At 40.8% G+C, this 5,507-nt stretch overlaps 1 pseudogene across 1 annotated transcript; it reads right to left on the bottom strand.

Annotated features, from left to right (window-relative positions):
- Positions 1 to 3,867: 3,867 nt before the first annotated feature.
- On the bottom strand, positions 3,868 to 4,873 carry LOC105806908 (annotated as a pseudogene). Its single transcript, XR_001137301.1, has one exon. The product of XR_001137301.1 is annotated as a 40S ribosomal protein SA pseudogene (transcript).
- Between the last annotated feature and the right edge of the window lie 634 nt (positions 4,874 to 5,507).

The following is a 5,507-nucleotide window of genomic DNA, read 5'->3' as shown; positions in this document are numbered from 1 at the left end:
AGCAATTGAAGCTGACAAAAAAGTGGCACTCATCTAAATGGGAGGAGGTCCCTGCCTCTGCTGTAGTTGAGACAGACATGATCTTACGCAGGGGTTTCCTCACTAGACAGGTAGTTGGAGGATATGAACCCAGGGTTTCTCCACACGCTCAGGTTTTCTTTGTAAGTGAAGGAATAGTAGAAACTAATCTATCATCCCTTTTCCCCTTAAGCCATCCCAAATTTTAAAGGGAAAAGTTGTATAAAGAGAAAAGGTTGACATACACTCTTCAGAAAAGAACGATGTTTAACACACATTGTTGTCGTGCTTTTTTTTCTTCGAGGTACATTGGACTTGTTCAAATACATAATGAACTTGTTTTATGTTCAATGTGTTTCCAGCAAAGGTTTGTTTGGTTGGTTGGTGGGTGGGTGGATTTGTTTTTCAGTACCTATAAATGTATAATCCATGCAAACGATTTACTGTACTTTGCTCTTTTTCCTGAATTCCTTAGTCCAAGTTTGTAGTTCAACTAGGAACAATTGATTGCTCAACAAACATGAAAATTTGGTGTTTGGTGTTTTATTGTTAGTGGATAATCTTATTATTGAAAAATTCAATAAACATTTTTATAGATGTTTAAAATTTCCCATCAGTTCACATCCCTTGAGACATGGCTGGTAGCAAGAAGCAGCTTGTCAAAGACAGTTTAGAAGGGGAAAATTATTTTTTAAAGAAAATCATGAAGCCATAATATTAGTTTAATTGATATTAGGGTTCTGGGGTTCAACACTTTCTGCATTAGTAACCACTCTGTTTCACATTCTTTCTGTCTGATTTTTCTTGACTCTTGATACCAGGAAAAAAAAACAGTAATTATGGTGAATATTGAGGTATTTGAAATCAAAATAATTATACAAGTAGCTCTCTAAACAACACGGAGACAATATTTAAACTGAGATTTTTTTCATGTATTATATTAGTGTGAACATTAGTTTTTCTCTACTATTTAGCAATATAGCATGCACACACACACATACACACACAGAAGTTCTCTTACAAAGAGAATCGAAATTTTTCTTTTGAGAAAATCATTTTGCATAAAGTTCAAATAAACCCATTTAAAAGTAAAATCACTAAATGATAAATTTAATTTCTACATGAACAAATATGCCAAATTATGGCATAATTGAAATTATTTTTATCCCTTTGGTACTCATTCTCCAGACTATAGAGAATTTTTATTGAATTTTGCAACTTATTATACCCATAGACTAGACACTGGGAAAACCACAGAGAAAGTACATGAAAAGACACATACCCAACAATAGATAGTAGAGGGAATGGAGGTGCAGGTGGGAATATGGCAGAAACCTGGACCATGGGAGGCACAAACCCTTATACAGCCAGATACTCCTTTGGGGTTCAGAATTAGTTTGAAGCAGGTAACTGGATAGTAAGAGAGTCTGGTCAGAGCCCACTGAGCCTCTAAACTGTAAAGGTTGGTTAGATAGGGTGGTGCTCCAAAGGGTAGAAAGCTACACTATATTAAAAGACACTGGAGACATCCACTGCTGGAAAAATGGAGTAGACATATTTTTCCCTATTCCTCCTGCTAACTACTAGTTTCTTTAAAAAAAAAAAAAAGACATTATATACAAAACAAACATAAGACTCTGAAAGGTGGCGAGAAGAAAGAAGACTGCCTAGGGACCTTGAGACTCATGGAAAGACACAGTGGTGAGTTTTGGAGGGTTTTGTTTTTGGAGTTTTCTATGCCTCTTATATCCCAAACTTCTATGTGAAGAAGTCAGCAATCCAGAAACATCAATGGACATAGACAAAAACAAAAACACAAAGAGAGTTCACAGCTTGCTCTTATTACCCAAAAGGAGCAGCCCAACAAGACTGTGAACTTTTAGAAAATAAGCATTCTACTCTAACCAAACACCACAAAAAAAAAAAACCCTCAAATTTAGCCCCACCAGCAAAGGCCAAGTGGGGTATGTTCTTCCACCCTTTCCAACTGTAATGAGGTATCCCACCCCTTCCACCCAAGAGGTATCAGAATAGGCCCAGATGGGAGCAGGGATTTTCATAATATCAGGCTATTGCACAGGTTTGTGCATGTGTCTTGCTCATGGTTGTGCTCATGGTTTCCTGTGTACAAATGAGACAAATATCAAAATTATATAAATCTTGCCTATGAATTAGAGGGAAGATAGTCTACAACAAAAAACGTCATTCAGGTTGTCCTTGGCTAGACTTCCATCAATAAGGAAGTACATATGCAGGCTCTGAAAGAAATCATATTGGGTGTTGTGTGGAAATCTGGACCAGAAAAGAACTGGTCATGTTAGGTTACCACTTAAGACCTCTGTTGCTTAGGCTGGTGTCTTGGTGTGAAGCTCCTTGATAGCAGAGCCTAAGACAGGGATTTAAACTTGGGTACAGGTGTTTTATTTGGAAGGAAATCCCAGGAAGCATGAATGAGGGAGCAGGAGAGTGAGGAGAAGGAAAGAAAACATAAGGCTGTGTTATAAATGAGGGTTTGATTCTGTCAGGCCCTCTAAGAAGCAAACCAAATACCCTGAAGAACCATCCACCCTCCCCCACCCCTCCACAAAGGACAAGCGGCTGAAGAGTTTCTCCAGCAGCTTCCCAAGTCCCCGATTAATGATTGCCTCCAGGGACAGAAATCCTTGCCACTTCCAGTCTGCACTTTCCTGAGACGATCCCCAGAAGACAGGAGACAGCTGCCAGCAAGAGATGAGTCTGAACAACCAGAGAATGTCCACAGATGCAGTGGCTGCATCAGAGGTGGGCTGAGAGGAAGAGGCAAAGTACCACAAGCATCTGCCACAGCTCAATGTCAGGAACAGCCACCCGAGTTCATGTGATGTCCTTCTTTTCAGTTCCTGTAAACTTGTTAGTGGCAGCCTAAGAGTAGAATTCAGTCTTCCAGTCCCTAGAAAAGTGAAGCTCTTCCTCTTCATCATGACGCCTCCCAAGAATTCAACTTTCAGCAAATCAACTAAGCTACTCAGTTGCATTGTCGTGACTAAGGTTAAAGGATGGATAATATCTGTCACCACCCTCAAGAAGTGTATGAATCACCGATGGAAACAGACACATAAAGAGATCATTTTGATACCATGTTGAAGACCATGAAAGAGGTACATACATGGGTACAAGACACAAGAAAAAGGCAGAAATGGGTCCCATAGGCCAGCCTGGAAAGTGGACTTTAGTGCCTGAAGGGGGCATTGCAGGTGCATGGAAGAACACGAGAAAGACCACAGTACAGAACAAACTTCCATGCTGTGTGCTTCTGTTTTTCTTATTTGTTCCTTCCAAATTTTTTAATTGACAAATAAAAATTGCATATACTTATGGCATACAACATGATGTTTTGTTGTATGCATACATTGTGCAATGGCTGAATCAAGCTAGTTAACATATACATTCCCTCACATACTTATCGTTTTTTTTTTGTAGTGAGGACACTTAAAATCTACTCTCTTAGCAATTTTCAAGTATCCGATATATTGTGACTATAGTCACCAGGATGTACAGTAGACCTCTTGAACTTACTCCTCCTGTCTAACTGAAATGTTCCTTCCAACTTTTGGATCTGATGATAGCTTTTTCTTCATAACAATTTTTATGTATAATAACTTTTTCATGCTTTATCCTATGCATATAGCCCATTTCTGTCTTTTTTGCTTCTCTATCCCTAGTACTAACCTACCCGGGAGACTCTCAGTATTTGGTAAATGATTTCAGGAATTAATGAATGAATGATTTCTTTATAATATCTTTAAATTCTGTAATCTACAAGAATATTACAAGCATTTCTTTTTTTTTTTTTTTTTTAGAAACTCATGTTTATTTTCCATCGACCTTATTTCCATCTTGTTTAAGAGTTTGTGGAAGAACTTGAGACCACTCCGTGGTTGTTCCCACCCATTCAGTGGCCTGAGCAGTGGGAGCTGCAGACCAGTCTTCGTGGCAGGCTGAGCGCTCCAGTCTTCCGTGGGGAACTGCTGAATAGGCACAGAGGGCACCTGCCCGCCTTCAGACCCGGCTGCAACCTCGGGCTGAGCAGCAGTAAACTCAGGAGCTGGAGCCGTCCATTCACCCTGAAATTCCTCTTTGGTCACAGCTTTCTCGGCTGCAGCTTGCTCCTCCTTTTCAATCTCTTCAGGATCTCTGTAGAAGTAGAGATGAGGCATGACCTCCCACGGGTGTTCACGGGAGATGGTGCCTCGCATGCGGAGAACTTCCCGGGCCAGCATCCACCACATCAGCCCCACTGAGTGAGCTCCCTTGTTGTTGCGTGGGATGGCGATGTCCACATGACGCAGAGGAGAATCTGTGTTACACAGAGCAACGGTGGGCAGGTTAACATAAGACGCCTCTGTGAGAGGCTGGTGGTCAGCCCTGGGGTCAGTAACCACCAAAAGACGCGGCTCCCGGAATGCTGCCTGGATCTGGGTAGTGAAGGTTCCAGGAGTGAAGCGGCCAGCAACAGGAGTGGCTCCAGTGGCAGCAGCAAACTTCAGCACAGCTCGCTGGCCGGTATTCCTGGAGGATATGACACTGACACCAGCAGGGTTTTCAATGGCAACAGCGGCGCAAGCTGCCAACAGAAGCTTCTCCCAGGTCCTCTTCAGATTTATGATGCAGATGCCATCACTTTTCCTTTTGTAGATGTACTGTTCCATTTGGAAGTCAATCTGGTGCCACCTAAGTGGGTTCCTGCCGCAAGGAACTTGAGGACATCCTCCTCCTTCATTTGCAGGACGTCAAGGGCTCCGGACATCGTGAAAGTTTCCCTTTAAATTATGATGGGAATCCAGAACAACGCCATATGGGCCCTTCTCTGAGTAGCGCGGAAAGACTACAAGCATTTCTTAATAGACGAGATACAGATCCGCCAGTTAAGGACAAACATGAAACCAAAGGGGATATGATACTGCACTTCTAAGACATTTTATAGTGTATATTCCTTAAAACAGTAAGGAATTTATGTTCCAGGAAAAGTTGTTCATCTTGTACATGTATTTTCATAATCAAAAAAGTACATGTTTTGAATGGTTTATTAAATTATTTGGACGTTTATGACTATTAAGGCTTTATTCACCACAAATTTCATCTCTATATAGAAATAGCAGGAAATATGGGAGTCCGGCCACTCCGCTCCAAGTTATTAGTTTCCTCTCTATTATGTGCCTGTGATTCCTAGTGCCTGCAAGTGTTTTGTGAGTGTGGGTGGTGGGCATGTCCATGTAATCAGGACTCTTGATGCGCTGCTCATGGCATTGGCTGTTAATTGAACCTGATGTTGGCAAGTACTATGGACAAGAAAGCAGCTTGTCTACATTTCCAATTCAACAACAGCCATGTGCAGTAAGATTAGATGTTTTATGATTTTTACTTCTAATTTTGTATACTTTGGTAAAGTTTAATTTTTCTGTGTGAATTACTATTTAATTTGCATACCAACTAATATATAATATACTTAT

Source organism: Propithecus coquereli, unplaced genomic scaffold, assembly GCF_000956105.1.
Source record: "Propithecus coquereli isolate 6110/MARCELLA unplaced genomic scaffold, Pcoq_1.0 Scaffold149, whole genome shotgun sequence".
Lineage (NCBI taxonomy): Eukaryota > Metazoa > Chordata > Mammalia > Primates > Indriidae > Propithecus > Propithecus coquereli.
Note: the sequence above shows the minus strand (reverse complement) of the source record. Positions and strands in the feature narration are given on the sequence as shown.